At 36.0% G+C, this 24,239-nt stretch overlaps 1 protein-coding gene across 2 annotated transcripts in view; it reads left to right on the top strand.

Annotated features, from left to right (window-relative positions):
• Positions 1-24,239, top strand: part of LOC132707171 (uncharacterized) — a 103,084-nt gene that overhangs the window by 36,678 nt on the left and 42,167 nt on the right. The window lies entirely within an intron of this gene.

Below are 24,239 nucleotides of genomic sequence, written 5' to 3'. Positions count from 1 at the left end.
GACCGTTCGATACAGTTATCCGCGTCACAAACCAGATCGCCTTGCGTTCCCTCGGTCGTTTTGACCTTTTTCGAGACCATTTTGCGTCCGCCGTAGAGCAAAAATGCGACGCGGCTACGTTGCCATCGCGTTTCTACGTTCTACGGGGTCTCTGCCATGTCACGAAGGACGAGGGTGGCCAAGAAGAGGTGAATAGTAATAAAACCGCATTAGATATGCGAAGGGACTATAGACCCAAATAGCAAAACGTCCACGGAATATCTGACGGGATATAGCGTATATCCTGTTTCAGCTAAGGGACATCCTTAAGACAGAAAGTGCTTACCAAAAGTGCTTCGACGAAAAAACGTTGGCAAAAGCGTATTTTATCTGGGGGGATTACTTTGAAAGGGACAACATTAATTTTGATAAATAAATACTTTTTGATAAAACTGACTTTTTGAACACACCACGTATATCCTTACTTTATTGTACAAACATTCTTCATGGTCTGAGGAACTGTCAAGGTCCACTCTTCTCCTGTTCTATGACACTAGTCATAGAACAGGAAACTCACTAAGTTTATTAGGTATTTTTATTTTAGTAGTGCTGATGCCTTAGAAATTTTAAAATAATTTGCGCGCAAAGTGTTTAGGAATGGTGGTGCAGATCGGAATACCTAATACCACTAATACTAAAGACCACTTTCACAGTTTGTTTTCAATTCCAAACCGCACGTAAAAATAATTAGAAGTTAAAATCATCTGTTCTCAATATCTTTATCAAAAAATTCCGAACAAGGGGCAAATTGATTTGAAACAGTAAACTTTGCCTGTTCTAACTGTCTTTGTTAAAACTCGAAACTATTTACTACAGTTAAAATCGTCTTTGTTGAGAGTAATCAGATTGTGTAAATTTGTGTTATTCGTTGTTCTTATTTTTCAATATGGGCAATATATGAGCCAAGCGGTTTACATGATTAGCTTAATTTTCAAAACCTTTTACACTTCATTATTCGTGAACGCACACTTGAATACCCGTTGACAGACAATCATGAAAGCTTATCGAGCAATGGTCTCATCAATCAAAGATTTTCTCTTGCTCTCTTTGGTACTGCTTTGTGCTTCTGAAGAATTTTCATCAGCAGCAAACAATCCCTTTTCCGTGAAACTGCTTTACGGTTATGCAAAATACGTATTTTTTAAAGAGGTCCATGCAAGTTTTCTAGTTATTAACTCCAGTCATTCGGAACAACTTTTCATTGGTATGACGGTGGTCACATTACTATCAATCTTATCAAACTGCTGCAAACCGCAACCGCATTAAACTAAGCAAATAGAAGTCATAAAGGAATAACTCCCCTCATTTTCAGTGTCTCTCAACTTTAAAAAATGTTTTCTGTGAACTTTGTACTAGAAAGTAGGAAGTCAAATGTCAAATATACGACGCCATTTTGGTTTCAGCTGTAAATAACCCACTGATTTTTTTATCTCTCTGAACAAATGATAGATAATTAGCAATTTAGCTTTTGACACTGATTCGGTTCTCTCTTAACAATAATAAACGTTTACCATCAGAGGCACAGAATTAATACTTCTAGATGGCAAGCTTGGGTTGCTTTAATTTATCGTTCTTATGTATTTAAAATTTACATAAAATGAACCGCTTCCTTTATCTAGAAGTAACGCTATATTAAGCCGAATCCAGACGGGTAACCACACCTCGGAACATCGTTGCAAATGAAGTAAATGCTCGCTGGTATTCGAGTTTCTATACACTGGAAGCGTACGCACCACCGAACCGAACCTCATACAATATTTAGAGTACATTCTGGTTAGCCGTTTATAATTTTAGTTTGTTTTTAACGTCGGGAAATAAACACTACAATAGTAGCTGCTACCCCATATATTTATATGCATTTTGCTTTAAAAAATACGAAGAAAAGACAAAGGCGCTGGTGGCAGATGCAAAAGGGATCAACAAAGTTTACTGCCTGATTTAAAATTTCGGTCACTTACTGGAACAATTTTCGAAGATAATGAATCAAAGTACCAATATAAGAAAGACTATTTCAGTACAAGGTAGATTGGCAGTGAGATTACGGTTTTCGTATAACAGTTTGCAGTATCTTTTTAAAATTTCCAAACAATCCATAAGTGTTATAATTCCAGATTTCTGGCAAGATGACTTATAGAAGTAATTTGGTGGCCGAGGTGACTGATAGGAATGTTGAAAACAGGATTCATGTTTAGACTGGTGACGTGCGGAAAGGTTCTGATGTTGCTGTTGTTGGCTATGAGAATTTAATGGCAATCTTTACATATTGTGCTATCTGAGAAGAACAATAGTCTAGTTCAGAAGACATATTTATCGCTTCATCGAGTAGTTTTAGTGAAATATTGTGGATGTTTCCAGATCCACAACACCTCTTTTTTCCGATACTTTTCTATAAATTCGAAGGTTTTTTCCTTCGACCACTGCATTTTGACCAGAGCCATACTCTCGTCCATAGGTGGTTTTCACAAGACTAAACAATGACAAAGTTTGACCGGTGCGGTCGACGAATTGCTCGAGTTTTTCTTCAGACAAACATCAACGCGTGTCATTACTTCGAAGGTTCCCTTGATGGTTCGCCACTTTAGCGACAACCGACGGCTCGCTGTAAAATTTTGACACAGCATTTTGATACAAGATGCGGTTCGGAATACCGTCCAAACTGAACATAAAATTTTACGCGAGCAGGTTACGTTACGAGGTTCAGTTAAAGTCTGTTCACGGATATAAGAAAGTGACCAATTGCTTTTGAATGGGATTATCCAAGGGTGGTCATTAACATACAATGCAACAAGATTATTACCTAAAGTTTCGGAATTTAAATTCGGGTAAAATTGTGGTCCGTAATAGAAAATAATTTTATACCTACCTGTGTTTAATATTCTTTGGTTTGGTATACTACTTAGTTTAAGTTTATTAGTAACCATTCTTATTTCGTGTGTTGAATCGTGTGCGAATTATGCAAAATATGTGCGAGTCTAGTGTATCTCAGGAGATGCTCCCGCCCAAATGTAGAAAACACTATTTTATTGACACTAAGGAAGTTGTAAACAATGTTTATGTGACTCTAATTGAACGTCGTGGCAGCAAGCAAGCATCTTTAGAAGAGACGGCCACATTGACGAAAATTCCAACATCAGCTGTATGAAAAATAATCCCATTTCAGCGAGGAAAAAAAGAAGCAATGCTGTAGATGAAAGTGATCAAGATATAATATGGCGTAAAATTTACCAGTTATACGAGGATCAAAGCGTGCCTACATTAGATATCTTAATTAGGAGGTTTGAAAAAGATGAAGCCGATGTTAAATGTGGCAGAACTACCTTATGGAAGTGTATTCAACACATGACACAATGGAATCTTTTAGATTTCGGGGATTGGCGACTGGATTATCCAAAAAAAATAGGATTTACAGAGAACAACAAAGGCCAATTATTTACTTGAATGAAACCTGGTTCGACACCTATGATACCCCGGAAAAGGGTTGGGTTGATTCAACTGATAAGTGTAAAACAAACGCGCCATCAAAAAGAGGTAAAAGAATTTTGCATGCTGGCACTAAAGATGGTTGGATTCCAAATGAACTTTCTCTCTCTGCGAAAAATATTAAAGATTCTTCTCTGGATTACCATGAAGACACTACCGCTGATTTATTTGAAACTTGGTTTAAAAACAAGCTAGTTCCAAACATTCCTCCTAATTGTAATGGACAATGCAAGTTATCGCAGTACACAGTTGACTAAAACCCCTTCCTCATGTGACACAAAAGCAACAATTTACATTTACATTTATTTTCACGAAAATTATACCAAGAAGCAATTAATTGAGGTTCTACAAAGCTTGAACCTACAAAAGGAATGAGTCTGTGATAATCATGCAAAAAGTCTGGGACATACAGTTTTAAGGCTTCCACGTTACCACTGTATATTTAAAGAATTTAACATGTTTGGCACCAACTGAAATATGCCATTAGTCGTAACAATGTTTTTCCCCGTGTTAACTCCAATGTCCTCAAACCTATAGAAACCGAAGTATTTAACATCCCTCCACAAGGTTGGGCAAATTCCGTTAAACATATAGAAAAAGCAGAACAATCGTATATCCATATTGCCAATAATATAGAACAAATAATAATTAGAACAGGCGATGATAGCGATAGTGATACTGGTATATTATGTAATGAGAGGTACAAGTGATCCATTTAATCTTCAAGAGAGGATAGATTCATTGAATTGTCTCGGCTAAATAAGGGGCTAGTTTTCAGTTTATTTAACGAATTGCTCCCACACATGGAAAATAGTATTAGGAATTCAAGAAATATCAAAGCAAACAAGAACTGATTGCGCAACCAATCTCTAATCATTGGATCTGTTCTCTGCAAACTGAACAAGGAAATGCTCAAATTAAAAGAGCTTTTATGGAAAAAGGTGGATTTCCAGGTATAGGGTTCATATAGCAATCATCACAGCGCATTTTCATGATGCTATGTCAGCAGAAAAGGATTTCATTCAAGAACATGCACATAATAAGTGGGCGTGACTGATTAATAGCTGATGCGTTTATATGGCGTGCTTTGGTGATTGGAAACTCAATATGCTGCAAGAAAGCTCTACATATTTTTATTTTTTACTCTTCACTATATGTCATATATCAATCAATGTTTTTGAATGAATATGATAAAAAGGTCGCACTCTTCAGCACTTACTTTATTTTTATGCCAACCTATGTATTTCGAGGTATATTTTAATTCTATTTGTTTCCTTTCCTTTTAAGTTTAAAAAATATTTTGACTCCAACCTTTTTAGTAATTGTGAAAACAAATCATTGAGTGTTTCTTAATTTTGACATAATTAATAAATACGCGCGACGGACGCGATGTTTAGAGAGACCCTCTTAGCGATCTTTTGCCTCGAAGTTCGGAAATACTCTATCGAACGTATCCGAAAGCGCTTACAGAGTTTAAAAATGCTCCGTCTCATCTTTGACGATTTACGTAAAGAATATCTCAGACCACAGAAGATCGTTGGCGGCCGCGGTCGAAGAGAAGCCTGATTTTCCGTCACAACTCATACTTGCGTGAGCGGTAAGGTCCTTCGTAACTGTCTAACGTATTACGTCGGCAAAATTGCGGTGACCTTGAGTTTCGTGGACCGTAGCACGTCCTCCCGTGGCGTTTGTGGTCCGTGAAACGCTTCGGAATTCGGAAAACGAACGCTAACGGCCAAGTTCGAGTTATTTAACAATTCGTGGTCCGTGAATGGGTTTGGCGACGGAAACGGAGTACGCTGTTAATTAATAGATGGCGGACACTTCCGAGCCATTCGGCTGACGAGAGAATTAAAAATGGAAAGCGCCAAGGTCAATGTTGCGCAGAGGAGAAATTCGCCCGAACGAGATTTTCGCGTTCAGATTCTTAACCCACTTTCGGTTAATAAAAAAAGACGATATTTTAGCGGCCTTACACGCGCGTTAGAGTCGAAAACCGACCTCTCTCCGAAGAGCCGTATTTTTTGCTCGACCGAACGGGAAAATTGACGCGATATCTTCGATCAGTTGCCGTTTTTACGGTCGCGTGTTTAAAATTGACGGTTTATACGGGGTCGGTCGAAAACGAAAGCTTTTAATTGTCATTGGTTCGGCGTCGTGATAGGTCGACGCGATGGGATTTGAAGACGCTAAAGGTGACGCTTTCTCTAACCAATCGCTATACCGAGGAACGTAAATATTCGCAGCTAAACAAAACGGAATTGGGTCAGCGGCATGGCGGCTTCAAAGGTTTCGGATATATAGTTACGTGATCCGATTTAAAGGGAAGCTCTATATGGGGAGCACGCGAAGCTAACTAGGGTAGACGATATCTGCAAAAGAAGAACTGTATAAATGTATAGTACACTGGGTGCTCATAATAATAATATATTTTATAATAATTTTATAATAAATAATAATAATTAATTTCGACAAGTGTCGAGGCATATCTGTTTGCTGATTTAGAGATGAATCCAGGACGCATATGCATCGAATACTGTAAACTCCTGACATCTCAAAATGAAATTTTGTCTTTGACGGACCGAAGATGTTGAGAGATTTTTGGACCAGTGGTAAATCTGGTTTTAACATTATATTTCTTTAACTTTTGATATGTGGTCAGTGATATAAGAAAGGACAACAGTGGCAAGTGTGTGATTGCTTTCGGCTTCATTGCTATGAGAAGGTTGTGGTGAAGTGTATTTTGTGATGGAACGCTGAATATCTTTAATGTAGAACATATTAGAGCGAAGAGCAGAGGTAAGGTGTTTTAATTCTGGGTTCAGTGACTCAGGCTGCGTTTACGTCCCTCATTTAGCTCCGCCCCTCTGAAACAATGTATAAACAGGTACAGTTTCAGTCAAGCACTGAAGAAGCCAACGGTATGATTGGCGAAACGTTAGCAAGCTCGAGTCAACAAAAACCGATGCAGGAGGAATCCAGAAGATTTATAAAAAGTATTACAGCAGCTTGTGCCAATTGCTTTTTTGTACAACAATCAAAAACTTCAAACTATCGGACACAAACATTCCTTTATTGAATTTATTTAGTTAAATAGTTTATCTTCATTTATTAATGTTTCATTTTTCAATAAAATAGTTTTTATTGCATGTTGAATGTCGGATCTTTTCTAAGTTAACGATATGTTCCGTTTGTAAGAATCTCTTGAATTTTTTCCTGATATTCATTTGTATCCATGACAACCGTAGCATTTCCTTTATCTGCTTTTACGATTACGATGTCTGGATTAGATTTTAGAGATTTTAGGGCAATGCGTTCAGGCTTTGCAATATTGGAGTTGGGGGTTTTCATTTTTTTAAGGATTTTTGCGTTTCAAATCGATTTTCATTAGCTGTTTGAGATGGCAGTTTATTTAGGATAGACTCGACATTCGAAATGTGGGTCAAGGACGAAGTTGGGACCTTTTGAAAGTTGGTGCTATGACACATTTATTACAGTGTTTGGTAGTTGAGAAAAGTTTGATGGTTTTCCTAGTGTTGACGTTAGTTTGCAACTTAGCCATGATGTCAAGTGTCGCAATAGTAAGGGGTGTTTTTTTTCGATGTATAGAACTTTAAACAATAAAACAACGATGGCTTATTCGATTGACATGAATTTTATTTTTCCGAAAGATAATCTTGTGGCATTAGATTTTAAATATAATTTCTGGCAAACGACCGCCACGGCTGGCGCGGATGTAGTCCAATCTGGACGTCCAATTTTCGATGATTTTTTCCAACATTTGTGGCCGTATATCGGCAATAACAAGGCGAATGTTGTCTTCCAAATGACTTTACATATTTCCACAGAAAGTAGTCTAGCGGTGTTAAATCACAAGATCTTGGAGGCCAATTCACAGGTCTAAAACGTGAAATTAGGCGGTCACCAAACGTGTCTTTCAATAAATCGATTGTGGCACGAGCTGTGTGACATGTTGCGCCGTCTTGTTGAGACCACATCTCCTGGACATCATGGTTATTCAATTCAGGAATGAAAGAGTTAGTAATCATAGCTCTATACCGATCACCATTGACTGTAACGTTCTGGCCATCATCGTTTTTGAAGAAGTACGGATCAATGATTCCACCAGCCCATAAAGCGCAGCAAACAGTCAGTTTTTCTGGATGTTACGGTGTTTCGACATACACTTGAGGATTAGCTTCGCTCCAAAGGCGGCAGTTTTGTTTGTTGACGTAGCCATTCAACCAGAGGTGCGCTTCATCGCTAAACAAAATTCGTTTATGAAAATCGGGAACAACGGCAATCTCGTTTTGGGCCCATTCGACGAATCTACGCTTTACTTGATGATCGTTTGGCTTCAACTCTTGCACGAGTTGGATTTTGTAAGCACGTAAACCAAGATCCTTCCGCAAAATCTTCCATAAAGTGGATGGACACAGCCCGATTCTTCTGTACGCACCGTACGGCGTCTCTGGGAATGCGAGTTATCAATAAGAGTAAACGTAGTGCGAAAACGTTCCATGGTTAATCGAATTAACTGCTCTGATGGACGATTTTGTCGACGATAAAATGGACGTAGTGCGCGATACGTATTCCGCACAGTACCATTATTTTCGAAATAAAATTGCATTATTTGCAAGCGTTATTCAGGCGTGAGTCTATTCATGATGAATTTCCAAACCAAACTGAGAATTAATCACTTGACAGCTGTTAAAACGGTCGCCATCTTGAACAGTAATGCCAACTTAAAGTTCTATACATCGAAAAAAACACCCATTATAATAATTTACCTTGAAAATATATATTTTGAGGTATTAATCAAAATTTCTTTATATTGTCCTGGTCTTCCGCGTGACACTATTTCAGTCCTCAAATTGTTTAATTACATTTTAAATTGTGTTTATTCAAGCAACTCGTATATTTGTCGATATTCTCTTTTAACTCTTGCAACATTATGTCCATTTGAATAATATACTTTTATTATTTTTATCTTAATTTATTTAACTTACGCTGCAGATCTTTAGTTTTAATTAGTTGTCAAAAGTAATACGTCGTTAAAACATAAATAATATGGTTGCTATCAAGGCAGACTTAACCATTTTAAACAATATGGCTATTGTCCAGAAATCGAATGATAATAATTTTTAAACTGAAATATCTCAAAAACGACTGAATAAAATGTCAATAAACTATATGTTTTTGAAATTCAGAAAAAAAGATCTGCGATATAAGCTAATAATATACAGGGCATTCCATTTTAAAAAAATGATGTTGGTGTCATTTTGAAAGCTTTCGATCGTCGTTTGTTTTTTCTGGCATTTGCATTAGATAATAGTGCAAAAATCTTCAAACTTCTTTTTCTATCTTTCACAATGTAAATAGGTGGACATGTCTATTGTTTTTTCTGTCTGCGTAGGTTATGTAGAGGGGAAATCATAGATGATGGAGCTGGTCAGTTTAACGCGAGAACTACCGCGGCGTTTACGCCGGTCAGCGTTCGAATTATCGTCCGGAACTGATTGGATTTAATTCGCGAAACACTTGTTTAACCACTCCCCTCCCCCGCGCCCGTCAGGGCAATTAATGCCGTTTGTGCATGGACGCTGACGAAATTTCATTTTAAAATTGAATTAAATCCCAACTTTGCACACGCGTTATTTAAAAACGGAAAAAAACAAAAACCCATTCGACCGGTCTGAAGAGGGCCGTTACGTCGAAATTCCGTCCGGATTTATTAACGGGCGAACAAATATTAATGTGTTCTTCCTAAAAATCCGAATTGAAAATGGAATTCGATCTAAACTGGAAAGGCAACAGGATGATGATGAAAATTAAGGCACGTTTTATTATAGAAAAAGACGACTGTCTCTACCTTCTCAATGCGAGAGAGTAACAAAATGTAAATTTGCAAGAACAGGAATCACTAAATGGGATATATTGCCACGATAGTTTCCGATAAATTCCGTATTTCAGTTTTTAAAACCTACACACATCGAATCGTTCCTAAATTAAAGTCACACTAATTTCTATACGATAGGAAAACGAGTTGGAAAATAAAAATAATATTACTAGAGGTAGTTTGTGACAAGACTACAGGCAACCAGAAATATACATGATTGTCATTGTAGCTATCAAGTAAATAAAAACTTATATAGGACTAAGGATACTATGAAAATAGATAAGTTGTAATAAATATGGTTATTTCTAAGAAATCTTCTTTTTACAACACAACTTCACTTGTAAATTTCAATCATCTTGTTCCGAATAGTCAGAGAGAGGTTTATTCAGATCAGCATGTCTTTCTGAAATTACTTTTAATATAAAGTAACTCATTTTTTTTTCAGGTGAGTTTTCGGATTTTCTTATACCATCTAGTATTTTCTGGAAGTGGTCTTTAAAAATATCACCATTCATGTCTGTCAGACTGTCCAAAAGTCTACAAAGTCTACAAAGTATATTTTTTGTTGCTTCTTTCATTTGCTCAATAGATATCCTTATGTTTTATGTACCTTTTTTGAAAGCTATTCTTCTATTTCTTATTTCTTCCTCTCTTCAGCTGCTTGTTCACTATTAAAGAGGGCTTTCCGAGATTTTTTAAAAGTTTTTCTTCAAGCCCATTTTAAAACATTGAGGCATTGCCATCCCTTTTTTTTACTAAAAAAGAAAATATCTAACTCGAATTTGAAATAAAGTTTGCTTTGTTACCAAAAGTACGGACCTGTTCGGCCATATTTTATTCTTACAGCTTGCCCGGGTCTTTCCTTAATTCGTATCAGTTAGTCACTTTCTTATATCTATGAACAAACCTTACAGTTCTAGACCCATATTTTTGCTGACATGTCAACTACTTACTATTGCTGTTTCAGGTAAAATCATCTCTTTTGCTGATGATACAGTTTTGTTTGTTGAAGATAACAATTGGAACGAAGTCGAGAACCGCATTAGTTCGGACTTGCAATTTATGTCATAGTGGCTTAACAATAATTGACAAATCACAATACTTGCCCTGTTCAAATTATAATGATCGACTACCTACAAACAATAAACTTACTATAAAACTGTTCTTTAGAAACAGTTGGTGGTCTTTACGAAGATCTGAGTATGTTACCTACCTAGGAATTCATATGGACTCAAATCTAAAGTGGAACTTCCATATCCAACAGTTAGTTAAAAAGTTGCGAACCTTAATGTATTTATATTTTATGGAATAATTGCGTGGGGTGCTGCCTATCACACAACTCTCCAGCTCCTTTGCGTAATACAAAAATGAATTTTGAAAATTATGTTTACGTTAAATCTGCGATATCCATCCGACTTAATTTTTACTCAATTTTAAATACTTCGCATAAAAAATTTATATTATAAATCATCCATTTTGTTATTAATAAAAAATAACTTACTGGTCAATTCAAAAACTATAACGCACTACCTCTAGAACTGAAATGAAAAAAAAAAACTAAGTGGCTTATTGATGCTAAATTGTAACTTAAGTGGCTATTATAAGTCAAATTCAGAGATTCATTAATGTATTGTAACTATATAAACCCGTTTTTTTTTGGTAGAATATGATGTTTTTTTCTTCATATTATATAATAGACGGGAAACAGTTAAATTAATCTGCTTTATGTCCATGGATGGCTGTCAAGTTTTTAACTTAGTATGCCTTGAATAAAAGTGTTTTTTTTGTATTAGTATTTATTTAATGTTTACATTACAATAAGTTGTTAAATTATATATTTTTATTGATTCAAATAAATATTAATATTTTATTAGTTTTCAAAAAGTTCGGCACTTGTATCCTTATGATAATCGAAGCTATAATCCTAAATATTCTTCCCAAACAACGGCAAGCAGTTTGGGACAAATCCGTCTTCTGACCCCGCCTGCATTATGGTGATGTGTTTTCCTTTATTTCAATGTGCTCTCGTATGACAGATTCGAGTAGAATCAACCCATCCTTTGGATACAGTGTCGTGTCTATTGAACCATATTTCATCAAGGTAAATTATGAATCTGTTGTCTATAATCTTTTAATTTCTTGAGGGTAATTAAATCTTCAAGTGCATAATCGGTGTGATTCCATTACTACTTGCCTTGCAATTTTACAAAAAACTTTATGGAGGGTGACAGCCTATGATGGTGAGTTCTCGTTTAATAAGTTTCATACACATTTTTCACAACCTGTTTTGCTTCGAGCGACATTGTTATATTCTCGTAAAATAACTTTTTCGAAAAAAGTGAAAACGATTATTCAGCACTGCCACAAATGGTCAACACTCAAAAAAAATATCAGAAAGAAAGAAATATACCTGGCCCACCCCTGCCTTCTCACTCAAGTAAGAATAAATTTTTTGTTAATGGCTTTACCCAATAACATAATAACATCGTTAAACTTTTATTGGGGAGGGTCTGTCGAAAGCCAATACGACGAAGATTGAGAGAGACTATACTAGAATATCAATGTTTTATGTCATCTTGTTAAGAAGATTTCGTTTAGTGAAAATCCAAGTTTCGTCACTAAAAACAACTCGCTTCCACACTCAAATAATTCCTTTCTGCAAACAATATAGATATCAGTCTCAACCTACTTTGTAGACTTTTGGAAAGGACAAATATTTTGGCAGACATCAATGGTGGGGTTTTTGAAACCACGCATTTTTCTATTGTAGATTTTCTTGTATTTAAAGCTTATTGTCCTTTCAAATTTTAGATAAACCGCTGTGGCCAATATCGCAAAGATCGTTCTGTTTGAATTTTTCAAGGGTTGTGTTGAGAGTAACGTACTTGTAGATAATTTAATATCTTAATTTGGTCTGTCTAGTTCATCTTCACTCTTTTTCCAAAGTTTTCCTAAAGTGTTCTCTGCAATACAGCAAGCATCACATTTCCGTTTTTGCACTCTCAATTCAGACTCTAAGGGGCCAAAGGTGATTTTTTCTTAAGTGAAATATTTTTTTATAGTAATTCGATATCAGTCATCTTGGTAGTGGTGTAGTACAGGGTCATTAGTTTTGGTGATAATGTCCTCAAGAACACTTCCAAAAACTGCTTCACTCGGCAGCTTGGGTAACAATGCTAGCGTTAAGAAAAAAAATGGAAAAAATCCTATTCAAAATCCAGAAATGCGTTGTGTGACTTGTTTATTTATAACTACTTACATAAAATAATAAACTTTCTTTTGCCTTTTACAGCATTTACCATTTTAAAAAATATTTATTAATTAACGCCAGCAATAAACTATTATTAGACATTCTACGCACAAAAAAGTCACAATGTATCACAGATTACGCGTTAACAGACGATTTCATCCCTAAAAAACCCCACACAGCCAGAAAAATTGAAAAATAATATACAGTATTACAACAACAGTGTTAACGCTTTAGATGGAGTTATTAATTACCACGTCAAAATGTCATCCTTCCTTTTTTAAAAGATAAGCACCAAACGCTTACGTCATTTTTTTTCGCCTTTATCTCGCCCCCACCCCACCAATCTTCCCGTCAATTTAGTGGACTAATTAAGAAAGGGAAAAACGGCCGAAAAGAAAAATTCCCCGTTATTTAATCGAGGAAGAAAAATGAAGAGGTTCCCATTAAGATAAACCCCGCGATATAAAGGAACAGCCCCACGCGATGGTAGTAGATTGAGGAGGGGGTAAATAATCGAGTTTTAGAAAAATATCTCCCTTAGGAGTCTGATCGAAAGATTTTTCAGTCGTGTTGTTTTTTTTACACCAGATATGGTAGCGCTTCATCCCTTCTCCTCAAAAACTAATGGATATTTCGATATTTACAAAAAAAATAGACTAGCTGGTTTCTGCGTCAAAAGTTGTATTAGGATTTGTTTTTAACTTTTTGACATGTCATCGGACAACTGAGATATAAAGGACGACTCACTGCCTCCCAATTTTTTAATAAAATTAGTAATAAATCCGACAATAATAATATTATCTTAATTTCATGTAAAATATTTTTTCTACTCCCGTCACTTTATCACGTCGGTTTCGTTGCCCACAGATTCCAGCCACTTCGAACATTTCTTGAATTTTGACGTTTGTCATTTCTCACGGTCGTATCAGCGAGTGTATTGTTTTTTTTTTGCAAAAAAGTACCCAAAAAGTAACGGCCGTAGAAAAAGTATAGTATGCATCACATTCGGTAAGCTATTATCGTATCGTAAACTCATTAACGTTTTTGAAAACGTATTTTGTTTATTTGCTAGTATGACCGTCAATGTATTATAATCTATACTAAGTACTTTGATTTTTCTTTGCAATTCCAGCATATTTATTTCCTGTTTTATATTATATAACAGCTAACTATTTTTATTTTTTTTATCATACAGGGTGTCCCGAAGTTAGACGTCAATAATTTAACCACGTATTGTGACTCAAAATAAGGATAAAAGTTCATATATACTAGGGTGAATTCTGTGGTGGAGCATTGCACGCGGAGGTTTAACCTCCGTTCGCTCCCGACAGAATCCCTTGTATTCGTCCCAAAAAGTTTGATATCGGTTTCCACGGTGTGGATTTAGTGTTTTGAGTGTTCAGTGTACGTCTTAAAGTGATAATCGTCATTGGCCCCGTCGTTTTTCAACGTTCACGTCGGTATGGAGGCCGGATGGGCCGGATGGTCCGCGGTGGAAGCGGGGGGAAGCCGATTTTTTTGGTATCGGTCAGAATCGTTTTTTGCTAGCTGAGCAAATTATTGGTTATTCTTCTTCTTTGAACGTGGTGGTCATTGACCAGAAGCGAAAATCCTCGACGGAAGTCGGCAATGGGCGAATGATCCTAGCAGTCGAGCCCAACATTTTTTGTGAAACGCATAATTGAATTGAATTGAATATACTAGGGTCCAAAACGTCTTAGTTTTTAACATACCGGGTGTTAAATTTTTTGTAATTGTTTTCGAAACAAGTAAATATTTTTAAATAAAATTTGCTTCAGTTACTAAACTTTGGGCTCTATTTAACGGACTAAAACTTAGTATTGGATTCTCTTCAGGGGTGGGTAACTCAGGGGAGGAGTGGAAAAAATTTGCCCCAAATTTTTTGTTTGTCGAATTTTCGTTATTTGGACTGCAAAATTTGAAAATCTGAGGTTTTCTAATAATTTGATTTGTCTTTCGTTAATAAAAGGATTTATCTAAGTAAAAACTATTTTTACCAACTATTTTTGAATGAACAAATTTGAAAGCTGTCGAATAATTTACATTTAATTTTTAGTGACCCAGCAACACAAACAAATTAAGCGCGCCATTAACTTCCAAGGCTTACTTATCTGTACCTTAATTGTAAACATTAAAATAAAAAAAATAATTTGAAATAAAATTTTCAAAAGCATTTTTCTCGAAAACGGTGTGTTCGAGCGAGGTGCCACAAGGGTAGCTTTACCTAGAAAACTTCAGATTTTTAAATTCTGCAGTCCAAAGTACGAAAATTCGACAAACAAAAAATTTGGAGCAAATTTTTCCCAGGCCTCCCCTGTGTTATCCACTCCTGAGGATAATCCAATGATAAGTTTTAGTTCGTTAAATAGAGCCTGAAAAGTTTAGTAACTGTACCAAATTTTATTGAAAAATATTTACGTGTTTCATCATCACCTCTTCAAATTCAACACCCTGTATTAAAAAGTAAGACGTTTTGGACCCTAGTTTATATAGAACTTTTATCCTTATTTTGGGTAACAGAATACATGGTTAAAATATTGAAGTCTAATTTGGGGACACCCTGTATATTCTTCCTCGTCCAAAAATTGAAAGTTAGTTGTTCGTTCTACTGCTCCCAGGCTAACTAGATGCAATGATTTTCCTCTAGCGATATCCTTATTTAAATTATTAATGTCTTTGGCATTTCGAGTTGTCATTAATGATTTTTTAGGAAAGAAGTCATCGTCATATTGTTTCTGTTGTAGCTATAAATGAACTATTAATCATACTTATAGATTCTTCCCATTCATGGAAATTAAAGCAAGCGTTGGCAGTTGATATTATTTATTCTTCTTTCATCTTAAGGAGAAAACTTGGACAGCCACCGCGTGATGCACAATTTTCTATTAGACACCCATTGAAGAGGTGCGCAAATCGAGGTCACCCTCCCGGTTTACACAAAACACAATTGTAATTCGGAGCTGTTTTTCGCACATATTTTTTTTTCAAAGCGCGATAGTACACATCTGTTGGGGCGTACTCTTTGAAAATTATCAACGAATTATTCATCCAAGTAATCACATCTGCGTTGTATTGTTTCCTGGGTGGGGTCCCTCGTTGCAATTTTCGGGCTTTGAGCTGGTGTTTTACTGATTTTTTACCTGAGTCGATCCCACTGTAATATAATAAACACATGCCGTGTCGAATATAATGATATAGATTCTCTATTATTGCAAAAATTATGCATGTTTTGTAAAAAAAAATGCATTGCTACCTTCTCGTTATAAAATTTTAATTTCTTTGTTTCGTGAAAACACAGCAACTTGAGTCTTCGCTGCAGTAAACTTATTCTCTAATTTTCTAGTGCTTAAACCGCTTTTTTTCACATTAAGTTTAAAAGAAAGAAGTTTCCTAATCGAAAATTTAGTGTTAACCGACAACGATTCAAAATGAGACTAAAGTTTAAAACAGTGTATCACCAGTCAACACTCGCGCTCCTGGCTGGTTGCATAATGGGGAGCGCGAGTTTGGGCCGTAGTTCGGCAAGTGACCAGCGACGATCGGTGAGAGGGTGCCACCGTCCACGCACAACGCTCGCTGAAGCCTGTCAGCCGCCGGGCATTCACTTGATCCGCGTGTGCTTGGCATAAGCAGTTTTGTATTTTGTTCTCGATTTACGTCAAATAAACCCCTTTTTACTGTTTAATTTTTGTGCAGTCATTAAGTTTAACGCCCTAGAGATTTATTATCTATCATCAGAAGTGGGATTACCCTCGAAAAAGGTCCAAAAATTAGTGATATCTGCAGTATTTCAAGCCTTTATTCACTTCATTACTACTTGTGCTCCATCAAAATAGCGACCGGTGACGAAGTATTTCCAAGTTCTAATGAATGGCGTGCTCTTTTAACTACTACTCCATATCCAATCCAATTGCAAGTCATATCTCTACCCGGTAGAGATATGGCTTGCAATTGGATTGATGAAGTGGAAAGTTTGAAGCACGAGCTGGGTTGGACTGAAACGCAGTTAATGACTAGGATTTCTGGAGCGTTTGAAGATGCTTTCACGAAGTTCTGTTAGCTCTACGCTTTAGAAAATCAATTTACCGACACATTGGTAGAAGTGATAAATGACGTTATACAATTAGTAGGAGCTCCAACCCTGATCATTATAGATAATAACACTTCATTTAAAAAGCTCCCTAAACATCCAGATTTGATCGATGGGAGTATTCAATGGCACACCATCACGCCATATGTGCACCAAGCGAACGGTTAAGTGGAACGCTGTATGTCGTTCATAGCAAATCTTCTACGAGTACAGTCTGAAGCTCATCGTGATTGGGATGATTTAATCGGTTAAACTCAATTAATTATTAACTCTATTACACGCAAGAGTACGGGAAAGACGCCCCCACAGCTATTGTTAGTATGCGATGGTCGTGTACCAGAAATTACTCGAATCCTAAACAATGCTTCACCCGACAAATTGCCCTTGGTCCCTGCTAGGGAAGATGATTGGAAAGTTCAAGTAGAGAAACGTCTCCTCGACAACGCCTGCAAACAAGACGCTAGTGTCCTTAAAAATCAAAAACCGTCTCAAGTATTTAAAATGAATGACTTTGTGTTGCTCAAACGAGAAGCTGTGTCTGCATTGAAGTTGGAGTCCGACTGGCACGGCCCTTTCAAAATAATTGGCAAGTCTTCCGACACCCGTTATCAATTACAGCGAGTTTTGAATACTCGGCTGGGAATAGTCACTTCAGCAGCAGCCGGACAGTTACCATTATTGAATGCCAAGAGTCCTGGAATGAGTTAGATAATCTTAAACTTTGTTGAATTGTTATGATCTATTAATGTTTTGATCATGCTGAAATGCCTTGGCCTCTGAGCTCGTGTTTTGCGTCATAAACGTCGTAGCCATGGCACAGGATTCAGCCTCTGAATCTGTGTTTAAACTGCTACTGTTATAGTTAAAGTTGATATTTTGAGTTGATCTAGTCTCGATTGTTCCATGCTGGTGCGCCTTAACCGCTGACCCCGTGTTTTGCATTAGAAATGACGCGGTCATGTTAAAGGGCTCAGCCTCTGAGTCAATGTCCTGTTTTAATGATTATCGAACTATTTTATTATGTTGAGTTTTGAGCCAATTTATGGGCTGAAATGTTATGATTTGTAAATAAATGCGCCTGTTACGTGTTGTTTAAGGGGGTCGGTAGCACGATGTCGTTGATTCTGTTAAACCAAGCTGTGTTTGTTACATAATGTGGTTCTCTGAATGAAAATATAGATTCTCAGAGTGAATTGTCGCCGAAGTATCAGGATTGGCCGCGTTAGCATCACCAGTCAACACTCGCGCTTCTGACTGTTTGCATAATGGGGAGCGCGAGTCTGGGCCGTAGTTCGGCAAGTGACCAGCGACCATCGGTGAGAGGGTGCCACCGTCCACGCACAACGCTCGCTGAAGCCTGTCAGCCGCCGAGCATTCACATGCTCCGCCTGTGCCTGGCATAAGCAGTTGTTTTGTATTTTGTTCTCGATTTACATCAAATAAACTCCTTTTTGCTGTTTAATTTTTCTGCAATCGTTAAGTTTAACGCCCTAGAGATTTATTATCTATCAAACAGGTAAAGCGTAAAGCCTATGACAACGGTAATTGGGTAAGTGTGGCCCATCAAAAGAAAATCTGGTTTCCTCATTCTTCAACATTTTATTGCTCTTTATTGAGGGTCGCATATTAGGAAATTCCCATGAGGACTCCCAGTCGATTTCAGACACTCAGGACTTTTTAGCATTGGTTTTAACATTAACAATTAAATTAAGGAAAAAGTAGTTTCCGCGTTACAATATGTGACAGCATATACAGGATAGTATAACAAACATAAGTCGCCAATAGCAAATTAAATTTTCGAAAAAACGAAATTGTTTAAAACAAAATGGAAATTAAATAATAGTTTTTTCAACTAGCTCAACTACTTTTTGGTTTAAAATTCCACACCAAATGTTCACCTTAGTATCTTGCACTATATTACCCAATACGGATTTTCTTCACTCCACATTCTAATATTCTGAGATGAGACCGTACTGTTTGTAGTAAAAAAAACCCTAGACAAAACTCCATTTTTACATCGCTGTCATCATCTTCAAGAGTATGCAGGAATTTGGGTTTCTCACTTTTTTTCAACTGTATCCATTTGCAGTTTTTGGAAATGTTTAAGTTTACACATGCGTTCCTAATACTGGATAGAGGATTTTCATTAAAATAACTAACCAACTGTAATGTGATTAATATTTCGGTCAGCATATTAAACTCTACAGGCGCTTCAGAGAAAGATCGCGTACCAACCAACTAGACGTACAATTACCACTTTTTCTCCCGAAGATAACAAAATTAAAATATGACAGACATGTTTTTAGAAAGAAAACAGTATGCCGACGTCAATCAAGTTTGATCTTTCTGTTATTTTCATTATTAGATGAGAATTAAACATTCTTTTTAATTACAAAAATACATATCAGATAATCTCCGTTGCTTCAACAAACTTCACTTATTATAGTGTTATATATAAAATGTTTCTTCCTGATCGTAATTTTTGGATCGCATAGCATGTTGTTCAGCATAGCGATTGCCCTCCTACCCCCTGACAATAAGAATTGGGTATAATTTCATTGGGTCACCCCGTAAAACGACCTTCTTAACCAACGCCAACACACACACACGGTCGGGCGCACAATGGTATTTATAAAACCGCGCCTTCGTAATTTCGTACAACGTCTCGACGAAGAATTAACGCCCGAGGGGGTTCGCTTACGTAATACGCGTAGAAGAAAAAAACAATTGGACCGCGCGATGAACGCTTGAAATATTCAAACGCGCGATTATGCAACGGCCCGCTAACGATACGTCTTCGGCTTACGTAACGCCGCTTGCACCTTTAACGCAATTACCTCGTTTCTTGTAATTTGTTATTACGCGCAAAAATTGCTCGTCCTCAATCGAGTTTAACGAATATTGGATCTTTCAGTTATGAATTCGTTAAATTAAGGTGACAACTATTTTTTGTCCACTTTGCAAGTATTTCATAGGTGAAAAAAATAATAAAAAAAACGATAAAAATTGCTTCTAAAAAAAATATTTTTATTCAGATGTTTTTTTTGCTAAATTAGGATGTTCGTCTAATAATGTAACCACTTCCGAACTACTTTCATTTCGCATATTAAATTTCACTTTTAAGACGGCCGATATTGCGTTTACAGAAAGTTGCGACTTCTCACTGCTGCAATAATCAAAAATGTCCTTTCAACAGCAGGATTAATGCCTGAACAAAATAAGAAAATTTCTATAAAAGCTTTTATATTTTCATGAGGAAAATGTTCTACTCTAAAATGCCTACCCATCTTTAGTCAAGTTCCATTTTCTCATGGTTCCACTTCTTCAATTTTTCTTCATTTAAATAGAAATTTACTCTTCGAATTTCTTCAAAGAGAAAATTGTCATTAATAACAATCTTTTACTTCCTTCATTACAAATTCGACTGCTGAAGATACTTCTTTCTATTCAATTTGACTATTTAGAAGAGAAACAATTTACCGCTCTTCGATATATTCATAGCAAATTTAATAAAAAAAAATATTTTAATTTTTTTTTAATTTATTTTAATTAATTATAATTTATTTTTAATTTTTTCTTTTAAAAATTAGTTTTTCATTCCGGGATTGGAATCTTTCAAAACGGTCAGGTTATTCTTTAGAATAGTGTTAAAAATATATCATTAAATCGTGATTTACATTGCAGTATAATATAATACAAACTTCTGCTGCTGAAATATTATCTCCTTCAATTTGTAGAGTAATTTTCTGAAACAGCGACGTCTGACTGCGAGTAAAATAAAGCATAGCTTCTGACATATCGTTTTGAAATAATTTCTTCAAAATATAACCGCAAAACGAGTTCTAATGCAGAAATTAAAGCCAGCGATATGACTTTGGAATAACCAAGCAGTTTTTTTGTATTGAACACCAGCTTCTTCACAAAATTCTTGCAAAACTTGCTACCCGTACTGTAAACCGATTGAAGTATAAATATATATTTGTAAAAATTGCTCCCGCATCTATCGACATTGAACTTGATGCTGTATTTGATATAATGTGAGCATTACAACCATTTTTAATAAAACATTTTGTTTCAGAAGATTTTGTAATTTTGAGTACACATTATTGACACAGTGATTAGACAAAATGGCTGATCTGATTCCAAATAGAAAATCTTATTTTGCATAATTTGTTCGTAATATCGAAATACCTTACTAAAATTGGATAAAGAGCTATTTCATTGTGATTTAATGCGCCTGATAGAATAGATATATATGATACAGAATCCAGATTTTCTGATAGCATTTTCCTGCGCACAAGAAAGTTTTTCGTCACAATTTTTTTTAAATAACTTAGTGGTGCGGCCCATGCTGCAACTTTGATTATGGATTATTGTGCGAAAGTTCCCTCCATAACTGCCATTTTTTTTCATTAGTTCCTTCAAAAAATGTTGCCAGTTTGGATGTTGACGCTGCTGTGTCATGAGACGTTTTATGTACTTCAGTTTCAATTTGTGATCATTTCGATTTTTGACTACAATTAACAGACACTCTTTTTGAAATTTTGAAATAAGTGTTATTTTGACTTTAAATAAATATTATGAAAATGAAACTATAATATTGATACCTACATGCAACTTCACCTTCACTAGTAAAAAAAAAAAAATAGTGTATTTTGTACTCCTCAAATCTTGTTAACTTGATCAAAATGTACGAAATTGTTGGTCTTCAAATTAATTAAACAGAAATGGCATTCCCATAAAACTTCGCCATACATATTATGCATGCGTCAAGACTGTCAAGCATGCCGACAATACTGCACATCAAAGATCAGGTTGTTGTTAGAAAAAGAAGTCTGTGGTATCCATCTATCTCGAAAAAAAAGATCGTCTCTTAATTTGTGAACGGCATCTATATGTGCGCGCGAAATTCAAATCACTGTCAAACTGGTGTCTGGTGTTCGCCCTGTCCCCCGACGTACCGGAAACGGAAAGCACTATGCCCGCGCGAAATTCAAATCGCTGTCAATAGTATATGATGCAACAAGTGCGGTAAACGGCATTTGACTCACGAGTTTATTTGACACGAGCGCAGCGGAGCCAGTTTTTTAATAAACAAGTGAGTTAAAAAGTTTACCGAACGTGTTGCGTACTATACTTTTTCTACGACCTTTAGTTTTTGGGTACATTTTCGCAAAACAACACGAATACATTCACGTTATTCTACATCAAAATAATCACCAATGCCACTGAACTCGTCGCCCACTCCGAAATTCTTCTTGATTCCATCAAAACTACTCTCTTATTGATGGTTTTGTAATAAAGACCAATTCAATGTTCAAAACACTTCTCACTTCGCAACACTTCACGTAAAGCTTTAATCGTTAACACAATATTCTTCTGATACGCATCATATATCAACTGCCTTACTATTCCGGCATGGTGCATGTTAAGTAGAATTTTTGGGGACCCCACGATCTTTCCGCGTTTTTCTTTCTTGGACTCCATCGACAACTATGTCACGTACTGTGGCATGCGGTGTTTTAGTCATCTCTGACGTTAATTTTATGGCTCCACTTTCCCCAGATGTCGATTTCAGAGACACAAACGCATTTAAATTTATAATTTTGGCAGCAACCGCAACTCTGTCCGAGTCTTTCATTCATTTGAATTTAACGGATGTTCATCATTAACGATTATTACGTCATCTACCACAATCGCAACTTCTTCGTCGCTGGACATCGCAAGTGACTAACAAAATTGAATAATGTTATTATTTGTAATAAATAAAATTTGTAATAAATAAAATGTATATGGTACCTCATTAAAAATGCCACTGTGAAAAACAATTGAAAAACAGTAAGTGGTAATTACTAATTACAAGCACAAGACGGAATAGAAATAACTCCAAAGCTTCGATGGATAAGAAAATACTGTTTCATAAAAATGACAGCGTACTGCCTTTCACAAATCAACCAATGGTAAACTGGGAAAACGTTCATTATAAATCAATTATTTACATAAGATTTTCTATTGCTTTCCTAGGAAAATATTTTAGGGTCATTATGTTTAACCATATAGCTACTAGACATATAGAGGCCCTGCTTATGCTGACAGTACAGGTCCATTCAACCTGCGCATGCGCGAGATTTAAAATTTTGTTTTTAACCAATGGCAACTCTAATGGCAAATTCTGACGTTGGACCCATAAGACCTTGCGGCTTTTAACAAACAACATGGCCGCTGACAGATCGTCCATATTTGTATGGGGCATTTTTACGGCAGTATTTTCTCAAAATATGTCGAAATGCTATCAAATTTTCAATCAAAATAGGAGTTAAGGTGTTGAAGAACAGTGCATCAGCTGGCCTCAATATAATGCTGTAATTAATTTGGCGTTTTTGTTCTTTAAGCCCTGTAGATACGATGCAAGTTCTAAATGTAAGCCATTTTTTCCGACTTTTCTTTGCTTGTAAATCGGCGCAAAGCATTAGTTTTCATAAACTCATAGGTTTAACCTCTATTGAAATAACTTTGAGATGCTAGATATCGCACGAGACATCTAAGTGGAAAACGATCACCTCCTATAGACAATGGGTATTTCCTAAGCTTGTACCTAAAAATGTAGGGAATTCTGTTTAGAAAATTCACATGTAAATATTTGTGTGTCTATTTTCCAGTTTGTTAAATGTCAAATATATAGGCATCACTATTTCTCTAAGATGTTGCGGTCTTATAAAAATTAATGAATCTTCCAGGAAAATTACGGCAATGTAGCAGTTGGGGATGACGCATGCGCAAAACGAACATCATAGCCAGGTGCGGCGCATCATTTTACCGTAGTAGAGCTACTATATTATCTTAAAGCTATATGTGTAAAACCCTTAAATTGGAAATCAGTTTAAGCTTTCTAATATGTGTGTAATATAGGGGATCAACCTCTCTAATGGACAAATTCAACTTGAAATCGAGCTACCTCAAGTAGGGACTGTTTTAAGAGGATTAATATAACAGTTTAATGAAAGAAAATTTCCCTACTCTGAAATACACATGCTCAAAAGAATGGGTCATTCTGCTTTACATTCCGAAGTCAAAACCATAAAAGGTTGTAAAAACGGTATATCGTGTGGAGAACTTTACCATCTTACTTATTACGGTAGGCCATGTGGTCAATATAAGGAACACTTTTACTACTCCCATATTGAATAAAGTGACATGGGATATGGGCACAATTTAGACCTGCACAGGTTGGGACAACGACAGACCAAAGTTCATAATCTCATTATTATAAAAACAAGTTAAAGCATACCGGGTGATTCAGAAAAGCGAGTCAAATAAAACGTATATTTCGAACGCCCTATTTTAAAATTTCGTTGCGAATTTGTTTTGAAATTCTTCAACTTTTTTATTACTAATAATACACACCTTAACGTAATATTTCTTCCAATACTTTAATGAAAAAAAAAACTAATTTTCACACC

This window comes from Cylas formicarius, unplaced genomic scaffold (assembly GCF_029955315.1).
Source record: "Cylas formicarius isolate icCylForm1 unplaced genomic scaffold, icCylForm1.1 PGA_scaffold_9__14_contigs__length_23061073, whole genome shotgun sequence".
NCBI classification, from domain to species: domain Eukaryota; kingdom Metazoa; phylum Arthropoda; class Insecta; order Coleoptera; family Brentidae; genus Cylas; species Cylas formicarius.
Note: the sequence above shows the minus strand (reverse complement) of the source record. Positions and strands in the feature narration are given on the sequence as shown.